General features: G+C 42.2%; 1 non-coding gene across 1 annotated transcript; it reads left to right on the top strand.

The window, feature by feature from the left end:
• The first annotated feature begins 4,212 nt into the window (after positions 1 to 4,212).
• TRNAC-GCA lies at positions 4,213 to 4,284 on the top strand. Its single transcript has one exon. It is a non-coding gene; the product is annotated as a tRNA-Cys (tRNA).
• Positions 4,285 to 11,153: the final 6,869 nt, after the last annotated feature.

Raw genomic sequence — 11,153 nt, 5'->3', positions numbered from 1 at the left:
GGGGCAGGAGACGCGCCGCGGGGGCGCCTGGGGACGCTGCACGACGGCCGGGCGCCCAGCAGGCGACGCTGCGGAGCGAGCGCGAGGGGCCGAGCGGGACTCGGCGGGGACCACAGCCTGGAGCGAGGCCAGCGGGGCGGGGCGGGACCACGACAACCAGCCTGGCGGAACCTCCCGAGGGGCTCAGGGCGCTGCCGGGGACTGCGCGGGCTGTGGTGACTCAGCGGGGCGTGCTCGGCTTTCCCTAAGACCCCCTCCCGGGGCGAAAGCAGAAGCTCTTCCACGCGACGGGGTGCGGGGTCCCGGCCTTGCAAGGCTTTGGGGACCACGAGGAAATGGAGCGCTGCACCCCAGCTCTGCCTTCCAGCTCCAGGCAAAGCACCATTTCCTTATTTCCCTAAATACTGCCTCTCCCCAGCCCCCCATGACCTGCTCTCTCTCCACAGAGGGGCTTGCATGTTCCAGAATCTCACATAGATGGAATCTCACCATAGGTACTCTGGGTTTCGTTGTGGTCTGACTTCTTTGACTCAAGATAATGTTTTGAGATCCATTTCTGTTGTTGTATATGTTAATAGCTCATTCATTTTTATTGATGAGCAGTATTCCCTGTGCATATTCCACCATTTGTCTGTCCTTTCACCTGTTGATAAAATTTGAGTTGTTCTGAGTTTTTGGCTTGAGCAAACACAGTTATGGACAGTTCGTGCAGAAGTGCAGGGCTGCGTGCTCTCACTACTCGTGGGTAAATAGTGCAACAGCTGGGCCATAGAGTAGATGTACGTTTAACTTTGGGAGAAACTGCCAAACTGTTTTCAAAGTGACTGTAGCATTTCACATTACCACGAGCACGACGTGAGGGTTCCACCTGCCCCACGTCCTCGCCAACGCTTGTTATGGTTGGTCTTTCTGATTTACATTCTAATGTCATTTAGTGGTGTCTCACTGTGGTTTTAATTTGTACTTCCCTAATTACTAATGATGGTGAGCATATTTTTATATGTTTACAGTCATCATATCTGTTCTTTGGTGAAGTGTCTGTTCAGATCTTCCGTGCATTTTTTCATTTGGGTTGTTTTCTTATAATTGAGACTCCAGAGTTCTTTATACATTATGGGTTCAAGCCCTGCATCAGATACGCAGTTTGCAAATATTCCCCCAGTCTGTGACTTGTCTTTTCATTCCTTTAACAGTGTTTTTCAAAGAGCAAACATTGTCAGTTTTAAGGAAGTCCAATTCATCAGTTGAGCTTTTGGTGTCAGAGCTAAAGAATTTTTGCCTGTCTTAAAGTCACACCACCGGCCCTCAACCTCAGAAAGAATATCAATTTTCTCTAACTGTTGGAAATATGACATAACTATAAAAAATGTATAAGATTTGCTACATAAAAATTTTAAAAAATTCTGTTTTATGAGATGATGATGTAAAAATTGCAAATTTTTCCTTGGCATAAAACAGCAGTAACACCAGTGACCTTTGCACATTGGGCCTAACAAAGGGATGGGGGGACCCTCGGACCCTGCCATCTCTCCCGCCACCAGTATGACCACCGCTTAGACAGGTTGAAAACTGCACAGCCCTCCACTGCTGAGAGCCTATGTTTCTTTCTTTCCTGAGTAAGTTGAAACTATGCTTAGCTATGGTTTCTTTCTTGGTAACCACAGTCAACTGAAAACCATGTCGAGCACCTTGTCTTCCCAGCCAGTGTCTCAGTGGTTCCACCTCTCCCGTGGGCTCTGTCCTCATAGTGTCCTCTCTGTGTCTTCCTTTCTGTCCTACCTCCCAAGGGACCAAGCCTAAAGCGTCTCTCTCCTGGGCTCCCTCTGCCTTCCTGTCCCTCAGAGCTTGGGGCACAGTTTCCAAACAGAGCTGCTCAAACAAGTCCCCCCAGACCCCCTGAGTGTTATGGGGGGTGGAAAGAGATGGCACGGTGGAGACGGGGGGGCTGGAGGTCTGGGAGTAGCCTCACTGCCAGGAGAAAGGTGCCCAGGCAAGGCTGGCGAGGGAGAGGTTCCATCCTGGAGGGGGCTGGGCCTGGGACACTCAGCTCAGGGACCAGTTCCAGCTCCTGCAGCTGAGTGGGCTGGCGAGTCTGACACCCCCTTCTCCTGGGGTCAGTTGGAACTAAAAATAGCACGCCCTTGGGTCAATCCGGTCAATTCTGTCTTGCTGAAGTGGCCTTGAAAAAAGAAGACAGCACGGTGAGTATGAAATTACTTCAGAGTGTTGGGTGAACTTGGCACAGCCAATGCCAAGGGTGTCAGGGACCCTCGTTGGTATTTCTGCACAAAAAAGCCACTTGGCAGGTTCTTGTGGGCAGCACAGACTTTGTCGGGGACTGATTCTATGGGGAGAGGACAGGCAGGTGGGGCACTGGGAAGGGTTCACAGGGGAACCAACGCCCTCTTGGCTTCTCCACCAATCGGGGGTCCGTCTTGGCTCGATCCCACACACCCCGTCCCCACACTCCTCCCTGCCCTCTGCTGTGAGTCTTGAAACCCAGTCTTCTGTGCCCGGTGCGGCCACAAGCTGGTGATCATGGCGTCACCCCACACCCCCCCAATTAGTTTTCTCCTTGAGAGGGAATCCGGAGCGGGTTCACCTTACCTCTCCACAATATGTAGCAGGTTGTAGGGGGTTGAGTGAATGATGCCTATGGCGGGAAGGGAGAAAGGGGTTCACCTGGTGTCTTGGAGTGTGGGGGTGTGGCCAGGTTCTTGTTCCAGACCTGCTCCTCTGTCCCTGCAGAGACCTCTCTGCTCCCCAGCGCCCAAGTGCAGGAAAGGAGGAGGCGGAGCTGGGGTGCTGTTAAGCTGGGGAAGCCAATGATCGCCCGCTGCAGGGCAGACGGAACAGGGTGGCAGAGGTAAGGATGTGCCTGGTGCATGGCCAATGGTCAGTAGGTGTTTATGGGTGGACCCCTGAGTGAGTGAGGGCAGTGAGGGCCAGGCTGTCACGGGCCAGGCTGCCCCTACAAAGAACTTGGCTGGAAGAGTCCAGAAACAGCAGTCTGCCACACACTTCAAAGGGTGCAATTGTGACCTACAAATAAGCCTTGGGGCAGAGCTCACGGGTAGACCATGTGACTGTAGTTCAAGGCGTCCCCGGTTGAAATCCAGGTGCCCCCTTGCTAGAGTCACTTTTAGATGCCAAAGAGTAAAACTTACAAGGAGGCAAATAATTGCCCCTGTCACCAATCTTGGTCCTTAGCCCCCGCCCAGCATCCCTCGTATTAACTGTACTGTGTTAACCGTGTGCTTTGGTGCCCTCTGGGCCTGGATTCTATTCTGGCCAAGACTGTGTACTCGTCTTTAGAAAGAGACAACAGTGTGGCTGTGGGGGTTCATCCAGGTGGCTTGCCATGGGTGTGTCACAAGCTTTCCTCCAAGGGCAACGACTGTGAGTCTCACTCATGGTGGTGGAAGCCCAGCCTTCCCAAGTGCTTGCTGGGTTGACGCCTTCCTGTCACATCAGTCTCAAGCCTCACTGAGCTCAAGACACACTTGACCTCCCCTTTCCACGCTTTTATTTTTACCTTTGCTCTTGTTCCTCCCTTGTCCTGAAGGCCTCCCCAGTTTCTTCATCTGGCAAATTTTCCTTGTCACCTCCTCCAAGAAGCCCCTCCGGACTCCCCAGGCAGGGTAGCTCCCTACTCCTGCTCCCATAGGCTACTGCGACTTCTGTGGAGATATTTTGGTTCATGGGTTTGTCTTCCATTTGGACTAAAACTGTCTGAGGAATGAGAGCAATGTTCTTATGTGTCTCTGTGTCCTCAACATGGATGACAAGGCTTGTCACCTAACAAGCTCCATGAGTGTTTGTTGAATGAATAAATGAATGAGAGAAATAATGAGCCCCTCCTTAAAGCCTTGGAGTGTGGAGGAGCCTGTCCCTGGACTGAGTGTGAGTTTCATTAAAAACGTGGGACTAGCAGCCTTTGTCTCATAGTTCATGTGGACTTATGGAAAAATACTAGAGTCAAATGTCCTTTCCACGTTTAAAGGTTGGCGTCCTTACCACAATGTGAGAAAGAAGAGGGCTGGAGTGATGCGACTAGTTAAGGTTGGAGAGGGAAAGCAGGGAGGGCAGACTGTAGTGGAGTGGCTTGCCAGTTTCTGGAACATACAGAAAAAACACTGAATTGTAAATAAGAAGAGACCCTAGTTGCAGCGCCATCGATGAAAAGGCCCTAATGAGAAGTTACACATAAGTGGGGGTATAGCTCAGGGGTAGAGCGTTTGACTGCAGGTCAAGGGGTCCCTGGTTCAAATCCAGGTGCTGCCTGCTTTGTTTACCATTTTAATCACAGAAGCAGGTGCTGACATTTTTGCCCTTTCTTCCCACCTGTGGTCATTAAATTCATGTGCCTTGTCTTGTGATACAATTTAAGGTCTGGATCAGGACAAGCTCCAAGAATTCTCTGCTGACCATCATCCAGACAATAGCTGCTGGAGCCACATTTCATTCAAGAGTTAGCTCAGCCCAGTCCCACCTCTACCAGGGGACTCTTGCCCTTCATGCCTATGTGGGGACTTCACATTCTTTTGGTGTCTCATTTTATAAATCTCACTGTAATCTTCAGAAGGAAGGCACAGGCTATCTTTTGGTTCTTTTTTTTTTTTTTTTTAAAGATGACCGGTAAGGGGATCTTAACCCTTGACTTGGTGTTGTCAGCACCACGCTCTCCCAAGTGAGCCACAGGCCGGCCCTTATCTCTTTGTTCTTGTTACTACCTTTTGTAAAGTTTGGAGAAAATATATACATCTTCCTACTGTTCAGAGGTAACTAATTGGTGATTTTGAAAACCAGGTCAAAAGCAGTCTCTTTCCTCTCCCTGGGAATTTCTCCACCTTCCTTGATGAAAAAAGCAATTTGAAACAATCTTTCCTATGAGGACAACAAAAATATGGAAAATATGAAAAGCATCTCATTAAAAGCATCAAAGAGCCGACTAGTGAGACAGGAAATACCGGATGGAGATTTGAGAAGAACAGGAGACAGAAAGTCAAAGCCCTACACTCCAGACTGCTTCGACCCTGAGTGTGTTTTTCAGTCTTGAAGGGGCAGCTGAGAAGCTGAGTGCAACTTGCGGAAGCCTCGCATGACTAGTGGATAGAAGTCAGAATCCTGGGCAAAAGACACATCTAAAACTTAGAGATACAGAAAGATTGAAAGTAAAAAGATGAGTATGAAGCAAGGACTCCAAATCCAACAACTGAAGAGCAGACACTCTTGTCAAGAAAACATGGGACACCTGGAAAAGTTGACCACATATTGAAAAATTAGGAAAGTTTCAATTTTTAAAGGATTGATAAATAATGTATATTCTTTTATCACAATGCATTTATGTTAGACATCAACCAGAAAGAGGTAACTAGAAAATTCCCATGTTTAGAAATTAAGAAATATACTTCGAATTAACCCATGAGCCAAAAAATATATCATAATGAAAATTTAAAAATAGTTTGAACAAATGATAATTAAATAGCATACTGATGATCTTCAACTTATGATGGGGTACATCCCAATAAACCTACTGTAAGTTGAAAATATGGAAAGTCAAAAATACATTTATTACACCTAACCTACTGAACATCATAGCTTAGCCTAGACTATCTTAAATGTGTTCAGAACACTTAAAGTAGCCTACAGTTGGGCAAAACCATCTAACAGAAAGTCTATTTTGTAATAAAGTGTTTAATAGCTAATGTAATTTATGGAATATTATACATTACATTGGAGAAAAATTATATTTATTTAAATAGGTACACAAAAAGGAGGATTTGATAAAATTCCACATTCATTCAAGTTCAAAAAATTTTGGGCAAACTAGAAATAGAAGGAAAATTTAATTCAATAAAGGCTATTTACAAAATGTATAATGCAAAACATGTACTTAATGGTAAGATACTGAAAGCTTTTCATTTTGAAATTGTGAGACAAGATATCTATTATCAATACCTTTATTGAACAGTACACTGGAGATCCTAGCCAATACAATAAGGTAAGAAAAATAAATAAAATGTATAAAGATTGGAAAGAGGAAAACAAAACTTTCAAATTTCTCAGAAGATATAATCATATCCCTAGAAAATCTAAAAGGATCTACAAATAAATTATTAGAATTAATAAGCATTTAGCAAAAATACTGAATTTAAATTCACTATATAAAACTCAGTTGTAAGTGGGATTCTGGGAAGATTGCAGAGTAGGAAGCACCAGGAATCTGTCTCCCCACCTGGACAAATGCACTGGTTAAGTATGGAACTCTGGAGTCTAATAAAGGCTTGAAACTTCCAGGGAAAGGCTTGGGTGGTTATTGTGGTTAATTTCAGTCAATTTCAGCTCTTAGCACAGTGGCATCTACACATCCCCCACTCCCAGCCCTGTGGCAGGAAGATGTGCATGTGTTCCTGGAGCAACTTGCACACAGCTATGGGAGCCCGGGTGGGCAAAAGGACCCTTTCTTCCAAATATCAGAGTTCTGTGCTTTGATCACTGACTGCTGCTTCTGATTACAGAGGTGCAGACTGATAGGCTCACAGCCATTGTTATTGCACCCCCCTCCATTGTTGTTGGCTCCCACTCTGGTTGAAGTGACATCTAGGGGATTTAAAGGGCCAGTGCCCTTCTCCCCACATCATTTTCCTCTTTTTCCCCTTCTGGAAGCCAGACATTAAAGACTGGGGCATTCAGGACCAGCCCGTGGCTCACTTGGGAGAGTGTGGTGCTGATAACACCAAGGCCATGGGTTCATATCCCTATATAGGGATGGCCCATTAGCTCACTTGGGAGAGTGTGGTGCTGACAACACCAAGTCAAGGGTTAAGATCCCCTTAGTGGTCATGTTTAAAAAAAAAAAAGACTGGGGCATTCAAAAGTAACTGCATAAACAGAGGAAACGAGAAAGTGACTATGTGCCCAAGGAAAGGTACAGATCAGAAAAGACCTGAAAAAAACTTAAGTTTACACTTCAGGCTGATCTTTGGCACAGAGACAGCCTACAACAACAATAACAAAATACAGAAAATGCAAACCTTGGGTAAGGAGAAGAATTTAATTTCCAGTTACCACATTACTAGATTCAAATGGTCAGTTTTCAACAACAACAACAAAAATTATAAGGCATACAAAGAAACAGGGAAGTATGGCCCATTCAAAGGAAAAAATAAATCAACAGGACTGTTCCTGAAAAAGACCTAGTGGCAGATCAGGAAATGTGGAGAATGGAAAGATATAGCTGTATGAACAACATGGAAATATTTTATTTTTATTATTTTTTTGTGTGACCGGTAAGGGGATCACAACCCTTGGTGTGGTGTCGCCCACACCATGCTCAGCCAGTGAGCGCACCGGCCATCCCTATATAGGATCCAAACCTGTGGCCTCAGCACTCCCAGCGCCGCTGTGCTCCCAGCGCTGCACTCTCCTGAGTGAGCCACGGGGTCAGCCCAACATGGAAATATTAATAAAGAGATAGAAAACCTAGTAAGAAACAATAGAGAAATTCTGGAGCTGAAAATTACAATAACTGAAGTAAAAAATTCACTAAAGTAATTCAAAGGCAGATTTGAGCAGGCAGAAGAAATAATCAGCAAACTTGAAGATAGGACAATGAAACCTGCTGAGTCTGAGGAGCATAAAGAAAAAGATTGAAGAAAAGTGAACAGAGCCTAAGGAACTTGTGGGACACTATCAAGTGGACCAATATATTCATTTTGAGAACCCCAGAAAGAGAAGAGATAGAGAGAAAGGAAGAGAGAATATTTGGAGAAATAATAGCTGAAAACTTCCCAGCTTTGATGAAAGACATGCATATAAAACTCTGGCTGGACGGTTGGCTCAGCTGGTTAGAGCACAGTGTTATAACACCAAGGCCAAAGGATTTGGATCTTGCATCCCTGTACCAGGCAGCCACCAAAAAAAAAAAAAAAAAAAAAAAAAAAAAAAAAAAAAATAAGAGGGTCAACACACTCTAAGTAAAATGAACTCAAAGAGGCCCATGCTGAGATACATTATAATCAAACTTTCAAAATCCAAAGACAAAGAGAGAATCTTGAAAGCAGCAAGAGAGAAGTTACTTATCGCATAAAAGAGATTCTCAATAAGGTTATCAGCAGGTTTCTTATCAGAAACTTTGAAGGCTAGAAGGCAGCAGGCTGATATATTCAAAGTGCTAAAAGATAAAAAAACAAACTGTCCACCAAAAATCCTATGTTCAGCAAAAATATTCTTTAAAAACTGAGGGAGAAATATTAAGACACTTCCAGATAAACAAATAGCTGAGGAGTTCATTACCACTAGACCTGCCCTTCAAGAAATGCTCAAGGGAGTCCTGCAGGGTGAAATAAAAGGACACTAGATAGTAACTTGAAGCCACATGAAGAAATAAAAATCTCAATAAAGGTAAATATGTGGGTAATTACAAAAGCCAGTTTTATTACAACAATGGTTTATAATTCTGCTTGTTGTTTTCTACATGATTTAAGAGACTAAGGCATTTAAGAGAATTATTAGTTTATGTTTTTGGGTGCACAGTGTATGAAAATGTAATTCTGTGACATCAACAACCAAAAAAGGATAGGGATGGAGTTATTAAAGAACCAGAGTTTTTGTATGTGATTGAAGTTAAGCTGGTATGAATTCAAAGTAGGGTGTTGTAGTGTTATGATGTTAAATGTAATTCCCATGGTAACCACAAAGAAAACAGCTACAGAATATATACAAAAGGAAATGGAAAAGAATTTAAGTGCTTTACTACAAAAAAAAAATCAACTAAACACAAAAGAAAACAATAATGCAGAAATGAGGGACAAAAATGCTATTAGGCATATAGAAGACACAGCAAAATGACAGAAGTAAGTCCCTCCATATCAGTAATTACTTTAAATGTAAATGGATTAAACTCTTCAATCAAAATGGAAAGATTGGCAGATGGGAAAAAAAAACATATTCCAACTGCATGCTGTCTACAATAGATTCACTTTAGATCCAAAGATACAAATGGATTGAAAGCAAAAGTATGGAAAAAGATATTCCATGCAAATAGTAACTAAAAGACAGCACAGGTGACTATACTAACATCAGACAAAATACACTTTAAACCAAAAAAGAAGAAAGATCTCAAATAAATAACCTAGCTTTACAACTTAAGGAACTAGAAAAAGAAGAACATGCAGCCCAAAGCTAGCAGAAAGAAGGAAATAATAAAGATTAGAGCAGAAATAAACAAAATAGAGAGGAGAAAAACAAGAGAGAAAATTAATGAAACCAAAAGTTGGTTCTTTAAAAAGATCAACAAAATTACAAAACTTTAACTAGGTAGGGTAACAAAAAAAGAGAGAAGACTCAAATTACTACAATCAGAAATGAAAATGGGGACATTACTATCAATTTTGTAGAAATAAAAAGGTTTATAAGAGAGTGTCACTAACAATTGCATGCCAACAAATTGGATACCCAAAATGAAATGGAAAAATTTCTGAAAACACAAAACCTGCCAAGACTAAGTCATAAAGAAATGGAAAATCTGGATAGACCTATAACTAACAAGGAAATTGAATCAGTAATCAAAAGATCTCTCAACAAAGAAAAGCCCCAGACCTGATGGCTTTATTGGTGAGTTCTACCAAACATTTAAAGAACAAACACCATTCCTTCTCAAACTTTTCAAATAAGTTGAAGAGGAGGTAACTTCTTAAATCATTCTATTAGTCCAGTATTACCCTGATAACAAAGCCAGATGAAGACACTATAAGAAAAGAAAACAAGGTTAGCCAGTTAGTTCAAATGGTTAGAGTGTGGTGCGTTAATACCAAGGTCCAGGGGATTCAATCCCTGTACCTCTGTACCAGCCAGCTGCCAAAAAAAAAAAAAAAAAGAAAGAAAGAAAAAAGAAAAAAGTAAAAGAAAAGAAAAAATAAAACTACAAGCCAATATCTCTTATGCACATTGATGCAAAAATCCTCAATTATAGTAGCAAACCAAATTCAGTAGCATATTAAAAGGATTATACACCATGACGAAATGGGATTTATTCCTGGAATGCAAGGGTGATTCAACACATGAAAATTGATCAATGTAATATGCTACATTAACAGAACAAAGGGGAAAAAAACCCATATGATCATCTAAATGGATGCAGAAAAAGTATTTGACAGAATTCAACACACTTTCATGATTAAAACACACAAAAGCTAAGAACAGAAGGAAAACTACCTCGACACAACAAGAGCCATACATGAAAAACCACAGTGAACACCATACTTAATGGTGAAAGACTAGAAGCTTTTCCGGTAAGATCAGGAAAATCTTAGGCCAGGATGCCCACTTTCACCACTTCTGTTCAACATAGTACTGGATGTTCTAGTCAGAGCAATTGGGGAAGAAAAAGAAATAAGTCACCAAAATTTGAAAGGAAGAAGTAAAATGATCTCTGTTTACAGATAATATGTTTTTACATGTAGAAAATCCTTAAAAGTCCACAGAAAACTGTTAAAACTCATAAATGAATTCAGCAAAGTAGCAGGATACAAAGTCAACACGCAGTAATCAGGTGCATTTCTATACACACAAACAATTGACAACCTGAAAAAGAAATTTTAAAAGCAATTTCATTTACAATAGTATCAAAAAGAGTAAAATATTAGGAATTAACCAAGGAGGTAAAAGACCTAGACAATGAAAACTACAAAATACTGCCCAAAGGAATTAAAGACATAAATAAATGGAAACTTAGCCCCTGTTCATGGATTAGAAGACTTAATGTTGTTACGATGATGATCTCCAGATTCAATGCAATCCCTACCAAAATCTCAATGATGTTTTTGCAGAAATAGAAAAAGCCACCCTAAAATTCATATTGAGTCTCCAGGGACCCTGAGTGGCCAAAACAATCTTGAAAAAGAAGAACATTAGAGAGGACTCATGCTTCCTGATTTTAAAGCTTACTATAATGCTATACAACAATCAAAACTGTGTGTTACTGGTGTAAAGACAGGCATATGATCAATGGAACAGAATAGAGTGCTCACATGTACAGTCAAATGGCTTTTGACAAGGGTGCCAAGACTATTCAATGGGAAAAGGACAGTCTTTTCAACAAATGATGCTGGGAAAACTAAATATCCACATGCACGGGCTGGCCCGGTGGC

The sequence above is a fragment of the Galeopterus variegatus genome, unplaced genomic scaffold (genome assembly GCF_000696425.1).
Source record: "Galeopterus variegatus unplaced genomic scaffold, G_variegatus-3.0.2 Scaffold2726, whole genome shotgun sequence".
In the NCBI taxonomy this organism is placed as follows: Eukaryota; Metazoa; Chordata; class Mammalia; order Dermoptera; family Cynocephalidae; genus Galeopterus; species Galeopterus variegatus.
The sequence above is the reverse complement of the archived record's forward strand: the minus strand, read 5'-3'. Positions and strand labels throughout refer to the sequence as shown.